Here is a 12,260-nt window from a genome sequence, read left to right on the forward strand (position 1 = left end):
GTATGAAACTTCATGCATGATTCGCAAGCAAACTTCGATTTCGCTTGCATCCGGAAAATGGTCTGTGCTGCCTAAGACCACCGTCATGATGGCCCCATCAGTTCACTAACATGTACTTTCCTAGCTGGGCCTCGGCGCGTTATGTCTGCGTAAATAGACACACCTCTTTTGTGATGAAGTCTTCGTCCCTAGTCATCATCACCGAGCGGTGTGGTCGATCTTTCATGAGTGCTTGCCATTCCGATATAAAACTTCGTCGGTTTATTAGCGCCTGTCCTCGGTTGGACACATTTTCGTCAATTTCTAACTTATCAACACGTTGCATCATCAACACGCCTTCGATAATGAATGCGGCAGGTGAATATTGCGCCGAAAGTTGTTTCATCAATGCCCTGTCCTTCACGGAGCTGTGGACGACTACCATTGTTGGCGTGTCGCATGTACCGTGGAAGCACTTTTGCGCAAACACGGTGCTTTTGAAGCCGATCTCGGGGCACCCCTTAGCGACAAGACCTGCCAGGTCATAAAGCATACTTAAAGATTTACGGAGAGCTTTTTCGATCAAGCCTGCAACGTCTGCCACTCAAAACATCTCCAGGCATTCCTTTTTCATCTGAGTGTTGCAGCCGAAGCACGAAGCGGCCTTTCTTCGGTGCGATTTTTCCTGCAGTATCCATGCCTGTTTCAAGAGTTTGGCAGTGTGTATGCTTCGCCTTCACTACCCTTTGGTAATCCACCTCCTTTAAGATGCAAAACCTCGTTCTCTCTGACGAGCTCTTCCAACTGTCTGTAAAGCTCGCTCTTCCTTTCAGTCAGCCTCAAGTTATCCTTTCGTAACCTTTTCACGAAGTTTCTACGAGATGTACTCATTTGTTGGCGCTGGTCCCCGGGCCAGCAGACCGCAAAGCAAAGCATCGCGAGCGTTTTTTAATAAATAACTAGGTGTTTTCTAATTTCTCCTTTAGAATGTATATCTTCATCCGCAAAGTTACCGACCTTATTAAAGAAATCTGTATAGTCTACCGGCGAGTCACCTGAACAAATCCTTCTTGTTTTTTTAGGGTTGTTTCTCTTAATCAGTACGGCTAGGTGAGAAGGCAGTTTTCGCTGCTTACTACATCTTCCAAATGTGCTGATTTTAGCTACCGAGAGCACAACGATTCCTGGTTTGATTTACATAAAGCATACCTTAAAATACTCTTTGGCCTTAGGGAGCTAGCCCCTGCACTCTTTTGAAATGGCTTGCCAGCTTACAGGCTCTTTAATCTCATCGGATTTGGGTGAACTGGTGTATCAGAAAACTGGGACCTCATAACATTCTTCATTTCAGTTGCACGTTTTATAGTTCCTTTGATTCACTGACTTGAGATGGTTATTGAAGACTGTAGCTCTTTGGAATTTTTGCCGGCAAACTAAGTTTTGAGCTCCTTTTCACTGGCTTAATTAGGACACGCTCGCCCGCTTTAGGACCTATGTTAAGTGATGACATGATTTCGTCTAGTAACCCTGTCGCCAGAACTCACCTTTTTAGGATTTGAAAGTTCATATTAAGACTTTCTCAAACTTTAACTTGCACATAGGATAGTAAATTTGGTACGTAATACGGCATTCCGGTGCTTCATTGTAAAAGAAACTGATATCTATGCGATACCTTACGCAATGTCAAAATGTGTGAACAGCTTGGAGATACGACCGATGAGCTTACCTACAAAAACGCACATTGAAGCATTTGACAGGACGCAGAACAGATTTATGCAATATGTGAGATTAGGGCAAGGTAATGCCCATAAACCAATTTCACAAGGATGTCCATATTAAAATGTTTAACAAGCTAGTTCAATTTAATAATGACCAGCCCAGAGTCTGATCCAATAACCAATTTCCAGTGAATGCATTTTACGTTATATTATATAATTTTAGTGCTCTGTTATATTCGGATAATAGAGGGAGATGTGTCCTCTACATTGCGTTCTAATGCCTTTTGTCGAAGTGATGATACACAAACAAACAAACAACTTAAGTCAACCCTAAGATAGATACTTTTGAAGGCACAGCCTACTCATGACCACCAAGAAGTTACTGGTATTATTTAAACTACTCTTTTTTTCCCACTGAATCTTTACCAATTCAAAATCTGATTTGTCTGATAGTGTTTATTATTTTTTGGCCAGTATAGTTGGCAGGATTAGCTACTTTTATTACTACATAAAGCTCGAAGGAATCGCGTCAAGTTAAACTTATTGCCATGCAGTTTTGGAACGGAAAACATCCTATCCAACACATAGCAAATCAACTTCTCGAACTTGGCCTATGTTGTGGAAGCCAGATGACTCAGGCGAGCAGGATCGGTTTGCACCCGTAATGATGTTTACATTGCCAACACATTGATCCAGGCTGAACGGCTGAGTGGCTGAGTCCTATATACGGTCGAAAGTAGCAGTATATCCTGTTGCTAGCGTTTCAGACCTTCCTGTACGTCGAATACCTTTCGCTTGTTCCCCTCCAGCGATGTTACTTACTAATCCCTTTCTTTCTTCTCGAGCTGGATGGTTAGGGCCACGATATACGTGTGGTCTATGTAGTCTTTACAACTGTGGATGCGTAGATTTCTGTCTTGGCAAAGGTACTAATTGCCTGAAGAAAATGTTTTTCCTTGAATCAACATACCTTCTTACTTATAGTACGTTATCTCTGGTAAATAAAACTCTACTGATTAGAAAACTCCCCTTTAGTTGAATTGATGATCACTGATATTAACGTGTTAACCTAAATTGACGTAACCTTTTTTGCTCATTGGTATGTGTTAGTAACGATAAATGACAGAGTAACGATGTTGGATAAAAGGCCTCGTTTTGGATACCGAAATACAAAGATAAAGGACAGTCGGGATAAAACTGGATAAAGTGTGGGGGATGGAGTTGAGTTTAGCAATGAAGACAACGTCATAATTGAGGGCTAAACCTTAGCGATTTCCCATTTTATTGGTATTTAAATGGTATTGTTACTTAACATTTATTACACAGACACCTCCGACATACTTGGGGCACATGATCTATATGGGACGTAATCTATCGACCTTGACTGCTGCAAAGAATAATTATTACTGTCGAACCAAAAGCCAAACAGTAGAATATATACAGATTCAAATTTTGTGCTTGGTCGAAATTGTCAAGTACTAAAGAGCTCCCTTAGGCAATTTTTTGATACAAGCGTTAGAGTAGAATATGCAACATCCAAACATCTAAAGGCATACTGCAGAGGGCAGATCGTATCCTTTAATTGTAGCAACAAACTAGAATCTGCTTTTGCAAAAAAAATTTCTATGTATAGTAACGTCCTAATAGTTGTTTAAATGAAAAGGCTTTTAGATACCGCACATCGCACTACGGCCACATAAAAGGAGACGTGTTGTACTACTATGTAACAATGATTCACGTTCTATTCGATAATTAGACATTACACGACGTTTCAATGTGTTTTCCTTTGTTTCAAGCCGTAATTCACGATTTGTACGTATAACCCGAAAAATTTTTCATTTTTAGTGAATACGCTTTTTCGAAAAAAGCATGGCAACACCATGTCTGTTTTATTGAACATAACAGTCAAAACGTGAAGATTGAGTGGAAATTAAGCTTGGCTTATAATACAGATATTTTTTCGGTCATGGCTAAGTCAACAATCGTCGCCCCCATTAATTTTCGCATCCATAGCTAATATATTTTGGCGTCATTTTTAGAAAATTTGAACTAATTTTGGCGGCATAAGGCTTGTACTTGAAACTTCCGTAAACAGGTATACTAATGATAAGCCTAAATTGATTCAACATAACTGCCAAAAAGTGCGTCGAGAGACCTGGTGTACCTTAAATTTAAACCTTAGTTGTAATAGAATATGCAGTATAGGTAGAGTTTCATAACATTGGACAATACCTAAACTTTGCTCATATGCCGAGCATAAACCTCCTACCTCCATTGATGTGTTACGTACGCTTTTATTCTTTACGGAAAAGCAGCCTTTTTTTATATTAAATTGTGACTGACCTTAGAAAATCGCATATCGTAGCAGATATGCGTTCATCTGCTACTCCTGGCGAAATTTCTGATGGCGAAGAACGATGTGTCGTTCATAGAATCCGAAAGAAAATTAGCTGTTATCCAATCTCCACGCGCTAACGACGTCTATTGAAGTCATAGGTTTTATGGGCTACCCCAGATCGACAGTGTACCATATGACAAATGAGTATGCGTTTGCAGAAGAAGCCAAAACCGGGCTCAGCACAGCAGAGCGGAAAATACACGATAGAAATGCGGACTCCAAATTTAATCACTGCCATACAAACATGAATTTCTAACGATTTCCTTCTGCCTCATTCAGAGCATTAGTAAAGAAATGTTACGTGAGTGATCGCACGTTATCACAGGTTCTTCACAAAGACTTCAGGTATACGAAATTTGTTATAAAAGTCAGACCGATACTCTCTAAGGTCAATACGACCAAAAGATTTGGCCGGTCTTGTTTTCCATCCAGTTCTCTCAAGAACATTTCCTCTGACGAGAATTTCGTTTTTCTCCATCGCAAAAACGATCGCTGGCTTACTGATAATTCAGCAAAAGAATCAAACTTAATGTGTGGTGTCTATTATATTTTTTCCAGGAGGCCGAACGCATTACTAAAAAGATCTAACTGCATGTTTTAAAGTGCCTGAACAAATGCCATACGTTTCTTAATAGGATGGTGCACCATCTCATACAAGCCCACTGGTACAGGTTAGCTGTTTGAGAATACGAACGTGTTTTGGAATGAAAACATATGGTCTCCCAACAGTCCAGGTTTTAAACTGCTAGATAACTATGCACGGAGTTTGTCGACACTAAGAGGGATTTACAGAACTACAGAGAGAATACTCTAGGGTCTGAATTGAAACTATAGCAACAGTGAATCACGGTTATCTCAAATAGCTGTGACCGTCAAGAATGGTACTTCGGTTTTAATTTATGTACAATCTTAGAATTAAAACACAGGAACACGTACTGTATTCTGCTGATACGTACGATTGATCGACAGTGACATTTTTTTAATATACATTCGGAACATTTTAAATAAATACTAAAGATCAAAAGGGGACAAATGAGTTATAGTAGTATAACTCATTTAGAAGCCTCGGAAAGATCTATATTATTTGTTTTTCTCACGCGAATCCATAAATGCTGTTTAGAGCTACCATAAAGTGACGCATGCCTATAACAATTGCACCCCATTGAATGGCTGAATGAAGTATACGCAGAGAAGGTCTACGATCATTTCATCGAAGATGTCGGTTACTCGATTTTATCGCTAAGTAGATTTAGTGTAATTACGTTTTGCATATTCATTGTTTTTCTTATGGATGTAAGTTAAATTCATTACTAAAACGTAAATACTGCTCCGCTCCGTGACGATAAAACTAATGTTATGCATCGCAGGAAGAATGGCCATAAGACTGAAACGTTTCCAGTTGAGGCATGCCTTGGCCGGAACTTCATGAAAGGAAATGTTAAAAAAATCTTATAACTTAATCAGCGTAATATAAATTAACACAGCTAATTCAGCTAAACAAAATTCATGCGATCGGGTTGAACCATGTACATTTGTTTTATATGCGTTATAAAATGTGGGCGACAGAGCAAGAAACATGTTGACGGCCCAAAGGGTTTTACCTAAATTGTCGACCAACGCGCCCCAAGAAATAGCCAGACTCTGAAAAGAACCTATCGCTATTATCGTTATCTATTGTTTCAAAGATGATCTGGTATCTTCTTCGTTTGAAGAAATATAGTACTTCCATGCTCGACCTAGGTGTTACAGCTGTCCCAAAAACTACCGAGCAATCGCGCAAAATACCAACTGTTGCCTCGTTAGTTTATCTTATTTGTTTGGCAGCTAATAGCCTGCTTGTCCTACGCACGAGCGCAAGATTAACTTCATCGTTTCTACTTGAGGTTAAAGACTGGATGAGCATTAGCCCGCCGTCTATCAGAGTGCTCTTATCCCTTACGCCTATGTATGCTACTAAACACGGTAATCTTGGTCTGGGTCTGCCATGATTTAAAGCCACTTATAACATGTAAATCGATGACTTGAAAATGTATGCTGCTTTTTTTCTTTCTTTACCATGAAAGTGAGGAAATGAAGTAACCCGATTTGTGAGAGTTTACCAGAACCGGATGTAAGTCTGTGCTTCAATAGTGGCTACGTAGCGAAGTTAACGTGGTGCCTAATTGTGTTTCCATGCTTGGCTTGTTTCACATTTGATATTTGAGTTTTCTCATACTGTGTCTGAAACATGTAATAAATGTTTAAATAAATTAACTGTAAGCTATTATTCTTCTTAGTGTTACTTTTAAAGTGAAAATTGCACCGGGGATCCTAGAAATGGTCCGCAGTGACTTTATGAGTACTGCATTTTCTGGCCACAATTGTGATGATTATATAACCCATTAAGTCACGCTTGAATAAAAGTGTCTCCTCTTATAAGGTAATCGATCCATCATCATGTGGTCTCTCATCTATCTGAAACGAAATAGTCGAAATTTATACATAAAATGTATCATACAGTGATGCTCATCCCATACCACAGAATCTATAGACTTCACCGAGTATTTATGAATACAAGCATTAAGCGTTTCACAGTTGATGAGGTGCGAGACGAGCTTAAAATTGACTCGTGAGAACTATTCTCACGTATATATTCGTTTCAGTACGACAACACATCGGGGGTGCGGTGTGGCGTTGTTGTATTTGTTAGCACAGTAGATGAAAAAAAAAAAAAACTATTATATTATTGTCCTCTTTAATATAGTATTGCGTAGTATGCCAGTAAACGCGATACTGCGGGTATGGCCTTGCACAATCGCGTCCGCATAGCTACGAAGCGGTGATTTGAAAGTCGTCCATTGCTGGCCTGCAATTAAATGTAATGGGTTATTAAACGATAGCGTGCTATCTTGACCTCTATGCTGTAAATCACGCCTGAACAGCTGCGGATTATTAATTGTTATACAATAATGACGTGTGATTATACCTGGGTGCGCTGATAAAACACGTCGAAACATTTTCAGGAAGCCTCTGTTGACGACCAGTCATGTTAGGCTCAGAAAAATAAAATCAATATGCCTCCTGGACGAGGCATTTGGCTGGAAGATCTATCTACAAACGCTTAAACACAGCCAGATAGTTAATAATAAATAGGAATTTTGCTATTACTAAACTGTCCCGAAGCCCCCTTATACAGGGCAGCCCGTTGCTCAATGTGAATGTAAATATTTTGCGAAATCAACCTCTAAGAGAGTGGAATAGCGTATTCGTACACGACGGCTATAGATCGCTAGAAAGCTACAACAAGCGAAATTTCAAATGGAACAAGTAAAACAATGTCCAAAATAGATAGGCATTCAGATTTGAAAAGGGCAAAATCGAGTGCATAATCGTTTTGTTGCGTCATAGACTTTAATATGCAGAAAATGCCTCTCAACGTTATCTCAATTGGCAACATATATAATTGTGATGGTAAATATTAATGTAATAGGTATATTAACCGAGCTTGAATCTTTTATTTCACCGAAGTGCTCGAGAACTGGAGATGTGGCAAAAGAATTACAATTAACCATTAACTTAGCTAAATCAATTGTGACCTTTTATTTATGTTCTTCATTTTATAAAGTAGTCTTCATTTCAATCATCAGAGTCAGCGGCACGATGATCCATAATTCTTCACTATGGAGCCCGTTATGGTCGTCACTCAAAACTCTCAAGCCGAAATAGTTGAATATTTGAATTTACAAGAAACGTTTTCCTTTTAACGGATTTTGCATTGATAAAAATAATGTGGCATATATGCCACAAGCGAATAGTTTCCTCCGACAGAAGATTATTTCTTGTACCTTCAAAGCTGTGCATCCACGCGCCACGTCAAAAAAAAAGACATTTTAATTTTTGCAAAATCAAAATTACATTGCGACTTTTTTGATTGGTAAATGGTCTTTTTCTCTTTAATTGAATAGCTTAAATTTTGTAGTTAACATTTGTGTAATATTATTATTGTGTAATAATCGTTTCATCAAGATTTGGAAGCCCATAGTAGAGGGTTGGTCACCCAGCAAACACATAAAAAAAACGTTCTTGCTGTGCATACCTCGTTTGATGTTGAGCTGATACCGTGCATGATATTCCTCTTACGATATCTGAAGTTTTGGATTCGAGCAGAAGATTCACATCACGTGGCCACTAATAATTCAATGCATGAGATAATATTCTATGTTTTTGATGTAGTTTGGAAATGATTCAGAACTGCTTGTTTGATTCCTCAGAACTGGCCAATAGAGTCTTAGTAAGGTCAAGCGGAATTTCTAACCTGCAATACCTAAGGTTTTTCATTCTGGTAACATCCAGGCTGTAGATCATCATCTTGAAAAAAAACGGGCTTCATGAAACCTATTAAACCAGGTTTTTAACAGCTGCAACACACATTGAACTATTACCTAGATATTAACCCATTGCTTGGATAATATTTATTTGCAATTAAAAATCACTAATGTACAATATCGCAAGGGACGTTTTTAGAACTAAGAGCTTCGAATATAGCTTGTTCCCGCTATATGTTAATGATAAATGTTGTCAACCACTAAAGGCGACGGGTAAGCAAGGAACCAGTTTTACCTTTCTCAGGGTACGGAATCAAAACAGTTTCCACAGAGGTGAAAGTTTATTTGTGTATGTAATAGGAATAGAGAACGGCCTTCAAGTTATTCTATCTTTCGAAGGATGATCCGATTAGTTTCATTGAACGTCACACTTGAAATAGGCGGTCTAAGCACACTAAAGAGTCGACTTTGTTACGGAAGGTGTGTAAGGAATCTAGGGCTTCGTAAAATAGATTTGCGCAATGTTCACTTGAATTGTGGGAGAGAAAAGCCCTCGTTCGACAGTAAATAAAGCTCAACAAAGTAGATGGTGATCGGGCATTCATGGAAGACTGCACGACCCAGAAGAGTAGTTTGAAACTATTTAAAAAAACTACATATCTAATGCACTCTCACGAAACCGAACATATGAGGATGTTACGATCATGAACGAAATCGGATATAGCGCGTTTTGCAAGTCGATTGGCAGACAACGGACCACAAAATGATAAAATATATTTGTTCGAACAAATGAGATCACATGGCCCATTCCCAAATGCTTTGTCACTCTGATTACTATCAGCCTATACACACGAGCGCACTTGTTGCTCTCGGGTTTTTGGCTGATGCAATTGTAGTAAACCCCTTGATAGCGTTTAATACTGAAACAACCAGCTTCTTCTCATGTCGTGTCTCCTTTTCGTCTTCGTCCTGCTTGCGCACCGCAACTCATTGTCGGGGGGCTTTTCCAAGCAGATTCAAGGACGAGTTGCTAGGTTCCTCCCCCTCATTTTGCTCCTTCAAAGTAGGAACTAGCAGTTGCCAGCCACATTACACCATTCATCTGTTGCCATGAGTGCCCCTTTCTTCTCTAAGCATATCTTCGAATTCGATTCGCTAGCTTGAATACTGCGTTATTACAGTAACAGCAAACATTAGCATAATCATCACAAGCATCGTCGTCAACCCGAATAGCGTCTGCAACAAAATCAGGATTATCGATTGCGCTGCCACAGCAGGTAGAGGCGCCACTTGTCATCCTAATCACAAAATTAACATCAAATTATTATTACCGTCATAATTAACGGCATTACTGCAGGATATATCGTTTCTTTATCTCACAACAGACAATATAGGTATAGTCTAACAAGTTCCGTCTCGACTCCCCGATTCCCATCCCACTTTTCGCCGCTTCGACCCAAAGCAATCCTTTTATCTTGGATATTTAACCATACGGCATTTGGCTCACGGCCGAGTTCACGGGTTTTGCTGTACAGAATTGTTTCATCCTTGTCCAACAAGCGGTCAATGAATATGAGGTGCACTTTAGGCGGTAAACGAGCAAGCGAGCGTGCTACGTTTTGATTATAACATCGCCTTTTTCATTTCATTACCGCAGACCCTTATTGCTTGTTCTCGTAAAGCATAGGTCCTGATCCTGTTAGTTGTTCGACATTGCCTCTATGTATATAAATATATACATGTGTGCACATGCATTCATAGATATACTAACTACGTTATCATGGAAGCGTTGTTGCAGCCTGGCTCCGTTGCCTTAAGGGTAAATGAGCGGAGCCGTTGCTTGGGGATGGAAATCCCTCACCCAACCTTGCACTGCCGCAGACATCAAGTCCTTCTTCGATGGCTGCATAAACAGCCATAATAACCGATGCTAATGACGAAGCGTCGTGGCAAGATAGTTCCGCTTTGTTGTTGATGCTGAAGATCAGCTTACGCTGCATTGACGCCGTCACTATCTTAATCGGATGGTATTCAAGTCTATCGTGCTCGTGCGCATCTGCGCCTACCTTCGATCGGCTTTGCTTCTGAATTATGATAATGATTATAATTATTGCAAGTGGCAACTTTTCTCTACTTACATCAGTTACTTTTTCTTTTTTTCGGTATCATAGATAGATTCTGCTACATCAACGGGCTTCCAGCGATACAAATAATAAGCTTTTTTAATCACGCTTATCTTAGGTTTGGTTTTGTCATTGAAGCCTGGCAAATATTATATTATTATTATATGGAAAGAAAAACTTGGAAAAGCAACTTCTCTATTTTACGTCCGATACTTTAGCCGTTAGGCAATATTTCAGATGGCTGGCTTCCAGGGCGAAACGACACGTATTGACGTCTGGATTCGAACCTACACGACCGCGCGTTGTCTAGTTCAGAAGGCAAACATGCTATCCTAGTCCGCTATCGCCAAAACACTATGTTTTAAGCCGTGTGATTTTAACTTTTTACATTCAATGACACGTTCATCAATTACAATTTTATTACTGGAGGTATTTGACGAAATCAACTCTTCCCTGTCCGAATATTCTGGTTATAGATAGACTGTTATGTTATATGTTTGGTTATAGATAGATAGTTTGGTGGTAGGTATCTATGTTCCCAGCTATCTACTGGCAAGTTCTATTGGCAAGGTAAGATTAATGGTTGTACCATTTTATGTTCGATTATTTTATGCGTGCTTGTATTTATCACGTGTTGTCTGATAGCATGGCCGACGTCAGAGTTGTGTTGGCAGCAAAGGGAAATGTTTCCTGTATTCCTCATTCTATGCGTGACAGTAATAATCATAGAAATCGTGGACGTGTGTCCTTTCGAAAAAAGATTAGGTCACTGCCGCTACTACTTCTACAGTCTACAGCTGCAACCACTGCTAAAACTCCGGCTATTTACCAGTACTGAGCGCATAGAAGGACCGCAGGACTTGCCTGGGACGAAAAGAAGCTAACTACTATCAGATAACGGACGAGGTCCAAGCCTTGCAATGCAAGAGCCTTGACAGAGCAGTGGCCCAGGTGGCGGACACAGGCGTCGAAGCTTGAAGTAAAAGGGAGGTAAAGGTCCTAATCCTACTCAAATCGCGAGACGAAATCCCGTTCTCCGGTTCCCCGTCGGCGCTCTTTGCCACTCTGCTAAGTACGCGCCATGCGTCCATTCGCCTGTCGTTTACCATTGGTCGCCCCCAATCTCCTGCCCTTTCCTTCCTAGTTCGCCCCAGGTTACCAAAATCCTGCTATTGCTAGGGCATTGATACGAGAAATGCCGCTGCCGTTCTCGCACTGCCTGAAGCAGGACTAGCCAGTCAGAGAACCAACCAGCCAGGCTGTTTTTCCCCCACAGGCCCCTACTGCCTGCATGTTGAAACCATCCGGCCAGAAAATTACTTCTGTAGCAAGCGGCAAGGGTCGACCAACATAGCTAGCAGTCGGTCGTTCGGTCGGCTCGCGCACGAGGGCAGGCCAAGCGCGTAGATTAGCTAGCCAAGGAAAGTCAGACGAAGAAGGCGGGTAGGAGGCGGCGCCGAGTTACAGGAACGACAGCAGCAGCGGCGGTCGCAGTAGCGGACGAACCACTCTGCAAACGAGTAAAGCTTAGAAGAAAATGATAGAGTAAAGGAGTGAGGACAAGGGGGTAAGGGGAAAGGAGGTAGAAGGCAACATGGGGGTAGAGTTTTGGTAGGATACTTTTAGCAGTGTCCCCCTGGTTTCTCGATAGTCTACAGAGCAAGAAAGGAAAGAAGAAGAACAGTGCAAAAGACGGAGAAAAAGGAGATAGAGCACAAATGACAAGACGCACGCGCTC

This window comes from Varroa destructor, unplaced genomic scaffold, assembly GCF_002443255.2.
Source record: "Varroa destructor unplaced genomic scaffold, Vdes_3.0 BEIS01000004.1, whole genome shotgun sequence".
Classification (NCBI taxonomy): domain Eukaryota; kingdom Metazoa; phylum Arthropoda; class Arachnida; order Mesostigmata; family Varroidae; genus Varroa; species Varroa destructor.